Source organism: Nicotiana tomentosiformis, chromosome 2 (assembly GCF_000390325.3).
Source record: "Nicotiana tomentosiformis chromosome 2, ASM39032v3, whole genome shotgun sequence".
Lineage (NCBI taxonomy): Eukaryota > Viridiplantae > Streptophyta > Magnoliopsida > Solanales > Solanaceae > Nicotiana > Nicotiana tomentosiformis.
In genome coordinates this window covers 88,033,356-88,047,783 of record NC_090813.1, presented here as the reverse complement: position 1 = coordinate 88,047,783, position 14,428 = coordinate 88,033,356, and positions in this window count along the sequence as shown.

The window sequence follows — 14,428 nt, the reverse complement described above, 5'->3', positions numbered from 1 at the left end:
CAGCCTAAGCCACTTCTGCGACCCTAATGGCTGCTTCTGCGGCTCCACACCTATGGCCCTAACCTCGCAGGTGCAGTTACACCAGAAGACAACACCCTCAGCCCTTCTTCCAAGTCCCAGCTCGATCTGTTTAGCATCCGGATTCCACCCTCGGCCCTCGGAACCTCAACTTATTATACCAACACGTCCCAAAACACATTACGAACTCAGTCGAGCCTTCAAATCACATCAAACAACATTGAAACTACGAATCAACCTCCAATTCAAACCTAATGAATTTTGAAGCTTCAAACTTCTACCTTCAATGCCGAAACCTATCAATTCACGTCCGATTGACCTCAAATTTTGCACACAAGTCCTAATTGACATTACGGACCTACTCCAACTTCTGGAATCAGAATCTGACCCCGATATCAAAAGGTCCACTCCCGGTCCAACTTCTTAAAATTATCCAAATTTCCAACTTTTGCCCAAATGACCTACGGACCTCCAAATCCACATCCGGACGCGCTCCCAATACAAGAATCACCATAAAGAGCTATTCCTAGACTCAGAATCCCAAACGGACGTCGATATCATTGAAATACAGTTCAACTTAAATTTATGAAATTCTTCTAGCCAACCTTCCACAATAGGCGCCGAAACGCTTCCGGGTCATCCAAAACCCGATCCGGATATATGCCTAAGTACAAAATCATCATACGAACCTGTTGGAACCTTCAAATCCCGATTCCGAGGTCGTCTACTCAAAAATCACACTTTAGTCAATTTCTCCAACTTAAGGCTTCCGAAATTAGAATTTTCTTTCCAAATCAACTCTGAACTTCCCGAAATTAAATTCCGACCACGCGTACAAGTCATAATACCTGAAGTGAAGTTGCTCAGGGCCTCAACCCGCTGAATGACGCGCTAGAGCTCAAAACGACCGGTCAGGTCGTTACATTCTCTCCCACTTAAACATACGTTCGTCCTCGAACGTGCTAAGAACTGCTCTGGAGTTATCTGAAATCATTGTTCAATACCTCGTGCACCTACCCGTGCTACCACAACCCAATTGAGCACATTAGCTCGAGCAAATCTGAAGATCCTTCCCTTAATTTAGGCAAATAAGCCTTGGAGCCAAATTCCAACATCCAAAATTCTCTACTAGGCGTGCTTCCAACATACGAACACCGTTTCATTGACTGCACGATGTACCAATACATGATTGTATACTCTCATTGAATTCATGCCATGCATCGTGTAACTCACATGAACATAATAACATCCTCTGACAATGATAGTCGAAATCCCACGAATCTGATGCCCACACGTACCTCACGAAGCATATAAGTCTCGTTTCAACTCTCGCAATACTGCCACAACAGAAAGGATGTGTAGAATTCATAATCAACTTCTGAGTCAATAAATCATTGAGTCCCTCCTCCTGACAAGGACCATTAACCCATTATGAACCAAATAACGATATTTACTTTTTAATATGCCTCATATAATCCGATCGCACTGATCCTAGGTCCAGTAATCTCGTCTCACCCAGTACAAGTCATTCCGGCAATAAGTCACCACAAACACTACCAAAGGTCTCATATGATGCCACCATGTTCCAACAATCCACAAGCTCGAATTTGGTATATAAGGAAAAGCGAAATCTGGAAAGGACTACTCAAGCCACGTAACTAATTTAAACAACCGAAAGGATGTTATGAACCTTCCTCAAGAAATGAGAAGCAGAACACACAATAATAGATATGGGAAACTGTACTCAATAACACACTGTTGCGGCATGCAACCCGATCCACACATGATACCGTTGCGGCGTGCAACCCGATCCAACCATGATACCCGTGGCGGCGTGCCACCCGATCCAAACAACATAATAACCTAAAGAAAACGCATATCGAGACGTAATGCTTATACTCACGGAATGCCCGAATATCAACCATAAGCACGCTAAGTGCATAATACCATCCCCGGGGAAATAGGTAGCGCCATACACTATAAAAGTTAGGCACAACTAAGGTGTGATATATGATCTGAATCTCGCGAGCCATCCTGCTCACATAACATCATCGCTACGCGGAACCTTAGCACATGTGAAATTTATCAAGCTGTTTCACAACTCACACGGCACAATATAGTATTACATGAAATAGCCGACGACTAAACGACATCCAACGTCCGAATACTCCTCCATAAGGAGCGCTATGCTGAAATGAACACATCCGGCCTGATATAGAGCCCATATTCATATTTAAATCCATTCACGAACTTCAAGCCGATTTCGATCATACCATGCTTGGCTAAGTAGCCTCTCAAGGACCCACAATGACCTATTCACGACACATAAGAACAACCGTCAAATCTGGAACAAACTTTCACATTCCACAACCAAATAAATCGAGCGCCCTTCATTCATAAATTCTCACATTAGCGATAGTATCAAATCTCCATACTTGGTTCCAACCTTTAATCAATCAGGTGAATACATGCCACACTTATGCAATCTTCCCGTGGGATACGCTCCCACGACCTTCCGCACCAGGTAACAAGTCTGCACATCCATACCACCGGCCATACTAATGCCGTAAAGCAAATCAAGAAGTCGCAAATCAGTACACAAAGCCTCTTATACAGGACACCGATCTCAGGTGACGTTAAAGAAAATACTAGCTTACTCTAAACATCTGAATTCTTCCATGGTCATCCGAGCTCGTGACATTCTTGTCAACACCGAACCGTAACCTTGATCCTCAGCTTACAATTTCCCATGCCGCTCACTGCACCTAACATGCCAATACGTGAGAGTACCAGAATTCCATAATAACCCCTGATCCACTAATAGAATAAACACTTTATCATATAGAACCTTTTACTTAGCTCATTCCAGAAGAACCAATGCAACAAGTGACTGAATTCCCATAATTGCAGAAAATACAAACCTCAAGTGGTGGTATAAACCATCATAACTCTTCCGGGATCCATCTACTCATAACATGCCATAATAACCGAATACCTTCAAATAAATCAAATTACAGCGGCTGTCAAGCCTCGCACGTACCGCCACAACCACCTGTAAAACTTAACACGTTGAAGGAACTGATCATTGCCACATCATACCGATTCAACCATTGCTAAATGATCCGACTTCTTTTAGTTTACCCTGCACTTTCCTTAGGAATAATAATAGCTCCATTTAAAACATAACGACCCCAAATTCGCACTCATCCCGAGTGACCTTATATCACGAGACCAAGCTGTTTCAAAATCCATGAACCATTACATACTTTCCTTGTGCGCATATTCGCATCTTTAACCGGTATGCCCATTCTGAAAATCTCTCTATAAATCCAAAGTTATTTTCTCCCATTCCTCTAATGCCACACCGCAGACCGAAGATAACATAGAACACTCCAAGCCACTTTTCATAATTCACTGCAAAAGCACAAATACTTAACCATACTACTGGCTCGAAATCCTTACGCACCGCACTTTGAATTTTTTGAACCCTCTAGAACCATTGTTGCGAGTCACCCACTCTGACTTGGTCCCGAATATAATCAACTCCAAGGCTCTACTAGCACGTGTACACTCTCTCAAAGAAGCAACCGACTGAATTCCTTTTCCTTGTACATCAAATCAACACGAAGCATAAACTCGGAGTCTTCTCAAAGCCTGAACATGAATGGATAAGGCCAAATATAGCATACATTCCCTAAATCCTCTGCTCAAATTACCACTGATGTTTCCTTTCCTTAGTCGTAATAACCCACCAATATGCCGACAACCAGAAACCTCACAAGTAGATAACCATACAATCTAATCGTAGGCGGTAGAGCTCTCCCACTTAGCTTGAAGCTACCATTACATGCCCATGGAACCTACTAATATTCCTTCTTCCTCACTGACATGATCTTGCACAATCAACCCGCCAAATTCCTCGAAATCCTTCTGTTAACATTTCATGAACACTCTGAATCACTAGCCACCTTTACAGATTTGACCTCTTATCGGTTAGCCAGTAGAATTCTTCGTAGAAGCTTCGTTAGCACCACACGACAACTAACCTGCTCACAGGAGATAACCCACCGGTGGAAATTACATGCAGACATCTTCCAACATTGCTGCACTGGGTATAATTACTATGAAGTCAGTATCCCATCTTGAACCCGTGCTTATTCACCAGCTGTACAAGTCCGTTCACTCCTCATTGACCTCCCAAATATTGTGACAGTACATTCCAACCCGAAGTCATGTTGCATTCCTCTTCATATCAAGCAAAATTCTTCCCGTCGTATCCAACCTTCCTCCGTATAGCAGCCAATATTCCAAAATAAGCACGTAAACCTAGTCATTGTCCACCATGAATCCCAATTCACTCTAATCGTTCCTCAAGGTGTGTAGCTATCCTACCACAGAACCCGTATGATACTCTGCCACTCTCCCACTTTGGTCAAACCTTATCTTCTAAGCGACTACTCGACTTTTGTTTCTTTACACTTGGCCTTCTAGAAGTTTAGCCACCGCCAGACACCTCTCACATGTCCTTCCTCATCCTTCGCTGCACAGTTGTTGCCTTAACTCAAAATTCATCTCTGTAGCACCCGAACCACTGGATTGCCGCCAACTCTAAACCTCCCCGAAGATCATCCTCCATGAGCCATCAACATTAGGATTACCAATTCGATTCTGAACCACAACACACTGCGACATCTGACAGCCGCTTCCCTGACACCATTCACAATACTCTGCCCTAAAGGCGATATGAAGAAGTCCATAACACCGGCGAACTTAACACATTCAATCAAGGACGACGACACCACATATTGGATGAAGAATCCACCACACTGGAAAATACCAAGTCTCGTTACTCCATCAATCCCACCTAAACTTCTTAATCCGATTGCCTTTCCCTCCGCTGGAAATAAAACACCGAACCTCTGAATCACGCATTGAGAAAAACTTCCTTTCAATTCATTCATTGCCTCGGCGCATAGACAAGCATCCTACCATTACTTTAATACTGTGCGATAACAACTCATAAGAATCATAGCAATTGGTGTATAGCCCCAAAACCATCAAAAATACAACTACTGAGCTAGGATGATAGAACATCCTTTCTCAAGGCGACGACATTAGCCCAATCGAATACGCAGGGAGAAACATCCTGCTACACATCAGTAGTGCCATTAAAATTCCTCGATTCCAATTTATAATAAGCCCTTTGCGTCACGTAAGATTGAATAGGAAGGAAATGAAGGCATAAGCCTCAAAGGAATCAAATCGCACGATGAGGAATCAAGAAGGGAAGTGCTCCTATCAGCCCGATAGCCTCTCGAAGATAAGTACAGATGTCTCCGTACCGATCCGCAAGACTCTAGTAAACTCTCTCATGACTCATTAGACCTAAGTGAACCTAGTGCTCTGATACCATGTTGTCACGATCCAAAATCCCTTTAAATCGTGATGGCGTAGGACACCGCTGTCAAGCAAGCCAAAAATAAATACTTAATTTTGTTCTCATTTTTATTATTTATGAAATTGTATTTCCTTCATTTAAATAATAAAAGATGGAATTTACAGAGTAAATAATAGTATTTTCAACAATTCCAATACATGACAACCCATAATCACCCCAAAACCCGGTGTCATAAGTGCACGAGCATCACTAGGAAAGTAAAATAAAATACAACACCTGTCCAGAATACAAATTAGACAAGAAAATACTTAATTAACTCTGAAGGGGACTCTGCTGGCTGCAGATCGTAGATGGAAATGCAGCTCACCTAAGTCTCCACATTAACCACACCTCTGCGCCCACAAGGCTGCTAGACAAATATGTACATGCAAAAAATGTGCAGCAAGTGTAGTATGAGTACGTAAATCAACGTGTACCCAGTGAATATCTCGCCTAACCTCGAAGAAGTAGTGATGGTGGGGTCGGCTTCAACACTTACTAAGGGCCAACAATATAATAATATGAAGTTTCAATTAAGCATGATATACAACAATAAGACTCAGAATAAGAAATAACTGAACAAGTCTTCACTATATTTAAGAGCTTAAATCACTTCCTTTCTTTAAAACATATGATCACACATACAATAACCTTATGCCAATTATGAAAGGAACTTCCAGTTCTATTATCACACACGAATACCACCGAGGACGTTCGGCCCGATCCAACATAAATATTAACTATGCACTGCCGAGGGTCGAACGACGCGAACCATAGATGCATCTATCACCCCGCTCGCGAATCATCCATGCGACGCGGTCAAATATAATTTTATTAATAAATCATAACCTTTTACTTAATTACCCCACTCGCGAATCATCCATGCGACGCAGTCAATTATAAATCTAAGGGATTACCCCGCTCGCGAATCATACTTGCGATGCGGTTACAAATAGATTTCTTAAGTTATTATAGTATTCTTCCATTCTTTTCAAAATATGAAATTCCAATGTAAACTTTTAAGATCCCAATTATTCCTTAATTTCAACTCCTTTCAAAAACATTTAATAAGCAAACTCAATCTCTCTCCTTCTCAAGGCAAACAATAAACACAAATCAATAACAATATCAACAAGGCATGATGTGAGCCTAAAACTACGCGAACATAGGCATAGCTAGTAGCTACGTACGGACTCTTGTCACCTTGTGCGTACGTAGCCCCCACAAATAGAAGCACATAATAATTTAGTTCACCTATGGGGTTAATTCCCTCTTACAAGATTAGAAAGGAGACTTACCTCGCTCCCAAGTTCTATATCCGGCTCCCAAGCCTTTCCAACAATTCAAACCGATGCCCAACACTCCAAACTAGTCAATAAATGTGCAAACCTATAAAAATATACTCTAACACTCACAATAATTCAATTAAAACAATTTCCCAACTCCGTTTGAAAAGTTGATAAACATCACCCTCGGGCAACGTGCCCGTATTTCGAAAATATTCAAAGATAAACGTTACCCATAACACCACGAACTCGATTATATCAGTTATTCCAAATTTCATGTCCAATTTCGTGGTAAAAATTCAAAAATACAAATTTCTAGGTTTTTCTTCAAAATCCCAAATTTTTACAAATTTTCAAGTCTAAATCCATATATAATCCAAGTATTTAACTTGAAATAGGTGGGAATCACTTACCTTGACATAGATGATGAAAATCTCCCCTTGAAGCTCTCCAAAAATCGCCCAACCAAGTGAAAAATGAGAGAAGAAGAGTCAAATCTCGCTCTTTAAAACAATCTGCCCAGCGACCTCTCGCACATGCGGTCCCTTGACCGCTTATGCGATTCCGTTGGTGCGGCAAAAATACCGCTTCTGCGGTCCTCCTTCATACCCCTCAACTCCGCATCTGCGTCCCCATCCGCTTCTGCGCCTTCGCTCCTGCGGTTCCACGTGCGCAGGTGCGATCTCGCTTCTGCGAAATTCGACCGCATCTACAGTCCCAGCCTTCCCCAGCCTAAGCCACTTCTGCAACCCTAATGGCCGCTTTTTTGGCTCCGCACCTGCGGCCCTAACCTCGCAGGTGCGGTTACACCAGAAGACAACACCCTCATCCCTTCTTCTAAGTTCCAACTCGATCCGTTTACCATACGAATTCCACTCGAGGCCCTCGGGACCTCAACCAATTATACCAACACGCCCCAAAACACATTACGAACTCAGTCGAGCCTTCAAATCACATCAAACAACATTTAAACTACAAATCACCCTCCAATTCAAACCTAATGAACTTTGAAGCTTCAAACTTCTACCTTCGATGCCGAAACCTATCAAATCACGTCCGATTGACCTCAAATTTTGCACACAAGTACTAATTGAATTACATACCTACTCTAACTTCCGGAATCGGAATCTGACCGAGATATCAAAAGGTCCACTCCCGGTTCAATTTCTTAAAATTATCCAAATTTCCAACTTTCGCTCAAATGACCCCAAATGACCTACGGACCTCCAAATCCACATCCGGACATGCTCCCAATACCAGAATTACCATACAGATCTATTCCCAGACTCAGAATCCTAAACGGACGTCGATATCATTGAAATGCACTTCAACTCAAATTTATGAAATTCTTCCAAAATCCCAACTTTCCACAATAGGCGTCGAAACGCTCCCAGGTCATCCAAAACCCGATCCGTACATACGCCTAAGTCTAAAATCATCATACGAACCAGTTGGAACCTTCAAATCTTGATTCCAAGGTCGTCTACTCAAAAATCACACTTTAGTCAATTTCTCCAACTTAAGGCTTCCAAAATTAGAATTTTCTTTCCAAATCAACTCCGAACTTCCCGAAATTAAATTCTGACCACGCATACAAGTCATAATACCTGAAGTGAAGTTGCTCAGGGCCTCAACCCAGTGAACGATGCACTAGATCTCAAAACGACCGGTCGGGTCGTTACATTTTGACTTTTAGAACCCCGTCCCCCTAAATAAAACTCTCCGTATGTGCTTTTATTAATTTATGACTTGCGGGGATGGTTAGTTTAGAATTTGGAAGTGATCATGTGATGACGTCCAAATCCACTACTAAAAAGTAAATGGACACGGTTGCATGCAATTTAATTTACCCAACTATGAGTCGGGGTCGAATCCCACAGAGAACAATATGTAGGCGATTAGGAATGTAAGAGAATTATCACTTGTTATGCAATGCCAAACACTTAGAATGATTGTTGAGAAAATATTATAGCTAAATGCGAAAATGTAAACTAACCTAGAAAGCAAGTAAAATTATCAATGGCTACAAGCATGGATGCATTGGGATTTACACTCAAGTAACGATCCAATGTATTTCACGATTTTACAAATATGAGCGAGTTTATGTTAATTAGCCTCGGGTAATAATTCTATATTAGCTTCTTCCGAATACTAACAAGACTTCCTAGTTGAATTATCCCTAAAACAATTAAAAGATTAAGCACATGCGGATACAGCTACAAGTAGTTCAATCCTATCCCTAGGTAGAATCTATAAAGTGAGGGTTAAAGCCTCAAGTTCTTGTCAATTAATCTTTTCCAACCCCAAATAAGCTTTCCCAACATTAATTCAAAGTTAATGGGCGAGTCCTAGGGTTAGCTAATCCCTTTGGAAACATTAAAGAACAAGAATAATTAAAGAAACAATAACTCACTTCATAATAAATAAAAGTCGTTCAATATATAAGCACAACACGATATTTAATCCACACTTTAAATGTGAATATTTCCATAAACAAGATTCAAGTGTTGGAAAAATACTACACACTTAGATATACAATACAAAGCAAGGAAATGAAGAAATGAGCATAAATGAGTAAGAAATTCTCAACGAAAAGCTTCAAATCTTCAAGACCCAAGTGTGTGTGCAAGAACCCTAGCTCCAAAACTTGTCTTCTCTAGTCTAGGAATTGAAAAATAAGCGAAAGATGTCCAAAAGATCTGCTAGGTCGTGTATTTGTGAGTTTGGAATTGAGGAGATATGAATTTCCAAGTCTGCCAAGGTCTGAAGCACGTTGACTACACCTGCGAAAGTATCCACGCAGATGCGGCTCCGCAGATGTGGATAGCCTATTGCAGATGCGAACACTGAAGGGAAACTCTGGCTCCGCAGAAGCGGACTTGCATGCGCAGATGCGCAATCGCAGATGCGTATTGCGCAGATGTGCTACCACAGAAGCGGTTCGTCATTCACAGATGCAGTCCCAGGGAAGGAAGCTTAATTCCGCATATGCGGCCTTCCATCTCACAGATGCGAGTTCGCATATGCGAACAATGTTCCGTAGATGCGGAATCACTGAAGAATTTTGCACTTTTGTACTCTTGTTTGTTCAATTCCACTTCAATTCAATTCAACTCTCTTCATGGCATCATTTACCTGAAAATCTAGAAATACACACCATAAACAGCCTCATATTATAATTAAAGGATGCAAAATATAAATAAAATAGACTAAAATAAGTGGTAAAATCACCACTCATCATCAGGTCGAAATCGGAACAATTGGTTCCTTGGTTTGGCTTTAAAAGGCCAAGTTTGACTTCGGTCAACATTTTGAGAAAACGACCCCAAAATTGGGATTTGACGGTTCCAATAGGTTCGTATGATGATTTCAGACTTGGGCGTATGTTCGAATCGGGTTTTGGATAACCCGGGAGCGTTTTGACGCTTAATAGTGAAAACTAGCTATTTAAAGGCTTAAGGTTCTTGAAATTTGGTTTGGGGGTAGGTTTTGGAGAAATTGAAGTCCGTTTGGAATTCCAAGACTGGGAATAGGTCCGTATAGTGATATAAGACTTGCACGCAAAATTTGGTGTCATTCCGAGTAGTATAAGTAGGATTCGACACGTTCGGAGGAAATTTAAAACTTGAAGTTCATATTTTGATCCAATTTGGTTTTGGGGTGTGTTCTTGGTTTTGTTGTTTTTTTATACATTCCGAGAGTTCGAGCGAGTCCGTTTTATGATTTCAAACTTGTTGGTATGTTCGGGCGGGGTCCCATGGGCCCAGAGCGTTAATCGGACGAGGCTCGGACTAAGTTGGAAATTTAGAGCCAAAGCTGAAGCTCCCCAGTTTTGTCAGAATCGCAGAAGCGGAAAAAGGGCCGCACCTGCGAAGACGCAGGTGCGAAAGAGAGAAACACAGGTGCGGAGAAGGCGCATGTGTGGCGTACAAGTCGCACAAGCAGACTCGCAGATACTAGCCACTGACAGCAGAAGCGAAGGACCGGCTTAGGGGGGAAAACTGCATCTGCAATACCTTTTCCGCAGATGTGGAGCCGCAGAAGTGGCTAGCTAGCCGCAGATGCGAAAAACATGCTTGGACAGAACCTTAAAAACGGACGAAGCTCAGTCCATTTTAGTCCGTTTTTCTTCCATGTTTGGGCTATTTCAGAGCTTTTTGAGAGGGGATTTCAACTAGAAACTTGGAGGTAAGTTAATTCTACACACATTGAGATAAATACATAGATTATTGGTACATTATAACTGGTAAATCTTAGAAATTAAAGGTTAGAAGAAAAACCTAGAATTTTATAAAAATGAGTTTTAAACCACGAAAATGGTTATGGAATTGGATAGAAATTATATATTTGAGTTTTTGAGATTATGGGTAACATTTTCATCTGAAAATTTCCGGATTCCGGGCACGTGGGCCCGGGGTGAATTTTAGGAATTTTACCATTTTGGGTTGGGTAATTTATTTTATAGCCTAAATTCGAATTATTGAACATGTATTAATTATTTTGTATAACATTTGGATAGTTTCGGATTTTTCAGCATCGAATTGAGAATTTCACGCGACGTGGTGATCAGAAAAGTAAAATTTGAGACAAGATAAGTCTCTTGTCTAATCTTGTGAGGGGGAAATTACCCCATAGGTGATTAAACTAATAATTGTTGCTAATTGTGGGGGCTATGTACGCACGAGGTGACGAGAGTCCGTACGTAGCTACTCTTTATGCTAAAATTCGGGTAGTTTAGGACTCAAAGCATGAATTATGTGTGTAAATTGTATCCTTTATTTAATTAAATTATTTGAAATATATTGTGAATTGTTAGGAAAAGATAGTAAAAGATGGAAATCTTATATACTTAATTTTCTGCTTAAATTAATTAATTGTTAAAAGAATTTGTTCATCCTCTCGAATTAATCTATAATAAATATACTCTCCATCCGGAGGTACATAAGAAAATGTCATCCTTTCTTGTGGAGCGGGCCGAACGACTCGACAGTATAGATGCATCTATGGATCATGCCGCATGTTCCTCGGCTGTGTACACGACACTCTGGATCGGGCCGTACAACTTCGACAGAAATCGTGCCTAATAATAATAATAATTACACGATACCTCGATATTTTAATTGCATCTTGTGAATTTAATTAATTGATTGGAAATTGTTGCATTTGAAGGAATTTAATTATTTCTGTTGGTTAAATAAAATTATTGTTAACTCCGTGAATTCAACGTCGACCATCTCGTCTCTACCTCTTCGAGATTAGGCTTGATACTTACTGGGTACACGTTGTTTACGTACTCATGCTATACTTGCTGCACTTTTTTGTGCAGCACCTCTTACAGGTGCTATTGTTGAACCTATCGGCACGCACCCACGATATCCAGAGGCTTAGTGGTGAGTTGCCCTTCTGAGCCATTCTACAACAACCAGGGCCTCTTCCTGAATTTTTTATTCTGTCTATTCTATTTCAGACAGTATTTGAATTTTTGTATAATCTACTAGATGCTCATACACTTGTGACACCAGGTCTTGGCACACACACTTATAGAATGTTTTGATTTAATTATTTTTCTTGGTCATTCTAATTTACCAGATCTTTTCATATTGTTTTTAATTCTTGCAAGTAACAACAACAACCTAGTAAAATTCCACTAATGGGGTCTGGGGAGGGTAGTGTGTACGCAGACCTTACCCCTACCCCGAAGGAGTAGAGAGGCTGTTTCCGAAAGACCCTCGGCTCAAGAAAACAAAAAGACAAAAAGAGACAATATTAGTATCACCACAACAATCATAGAAAAAATAGGAACACCATGAAATCTAGAAGAAAGATGTAAAGCAAAGGGAGACAATATTAGTATCACCACAGCAATCATAAGAAAAATAGGAACACCATGAAATCTTGAAGAAAGATGCAAAGCAAAAGCGATAGGTAGTAAATAGGACCTGCATTGAAAAGCAAAATAGTAAGACACAACATTGCCACTAGCTATCTTAGACAAAAACCCTACACGACTAGTCCCACAATGGTACGAAGTCAGGCACGACTCAACTACCTCCTAACCTACAACCCTAATACTCGACCTCCACACTTTCCTATCAAGTGTCATGTCCTCGGAAATCTGGAGCCTCATCATATCCTGCCTGATCACCTCTCCCAATACTTCTTAGGCCGCCCTCTACCTCTTCGCGTGCCCTCCACAACCAGCCGCTCACACCTCCGTACCAGAGCATCGGGGCTTCTCCTTTGAACATGTCCGCACCATCTAAGCCTCGCTTCATGCATCTTGTCATCAATGGACTCATGCACCTTCTCCCAAATATCATCATTCCTAATCTTATCTATCCTAGTGTGCCCAGGTTTGTATTAGGGAGACAATTCGGTTGCACGGTGTGCCTGTTTCCATCATATCAGATAGAGGCCCTCAGTTCATTTCACATTTCTGGAGAGCCGTACAGAGTGAGTTGGGGACCCATGTAGAGCTCAGCACAACATTTCATCCACAGACCGATGGCCAGTCAGAGCAGACAGTTCAGATATTGGAGGACATGCTAAGAGCATATGTGATTGACTTTGGGGGACAATGGGATCAGTTCTCGCCTTTGGCCGAGTTTGCTTACAATAACAATTATCAGTCCAGTATTGCGATAGCTCCATTTGAGGCTTTATATGGTCGGCGATGTCGTTCTCCCATCGGGTGGTTTAAGCCCAGCGAGGCTAGGTTATATGGTACTGATCTGGTGAAGGATGCCTTGGAAAAGGTAAAGTTGATTCAGGAGCGACTTCGCACAGCACAGTCCTGACAGAAGAGTTACGCGGATCAGAAGACGCGTGATGTATCATTTATTGCAGGCGAGATGGTTCTCTTGAAAGTCTCGCCAATGAAAGGTATTATGAGATTCGGAAAGAAGGGCAAGTTGAGCCCAAGGTTTATAGGCCCATTTGAGGTATTGAGGCGAGCTGGGGAGGTTGCTTATGAGATTGCTTTACCTCCCAGCCTATCAGGGGTTCATCCAATTTTTCACGTGTCTATGCTCCGGAGGTATCATGCCGACTTGTCACATGTGTTAGATTTCAGCACTATTCAGTTGGATGAGAGATTGGGTTATGAAGAGGAGCTAGTTGCTATTGTTGCTAGATAGGACCGCTAGTTGAGATCCAAGAGGATTTCTGTGGTAAAGGTTCAATGGAGGGGCCAACCAGTCGAGGAGGCGACCTGGAAGTTAGAGGAGGACATGCGGAGTAGATATCCACACTTATTCAGCATTTCAAGTATGAATCTAAACCCGTTCGAGGATGAACGTTTGTTTAAGAGGTGGAGAATGTAACGACCCGACCAGTCGTTTTACTTGCTAGAACCCCGTTCCCCTAAATAAGACTTCTCGTACTTACTTTTACTGATTTATGACTTGCGGGGATGGTTGATTCGGGATTTAGAAGAGTTTGGGTTGAAATCGGAACACTTGGTTCCTTAAGGTTGGCTTTAAAGGCCAAGTTTGACTTCAGTAAACATTGAGAAAATGACCCCGGAATTGGGATTTGACGGTTTCAATGGTTCGTATGATGATTTCGGACTTGGGCACATTTTCGGATCGGGTTTTGGATGACCAGGGAGCATTTTGGCACCTAATAGTGAAAATTGGTTCTTGAGGAACTTTGAAGTTATTTAAATTTGGTTTGGGGAGGGTTCTGG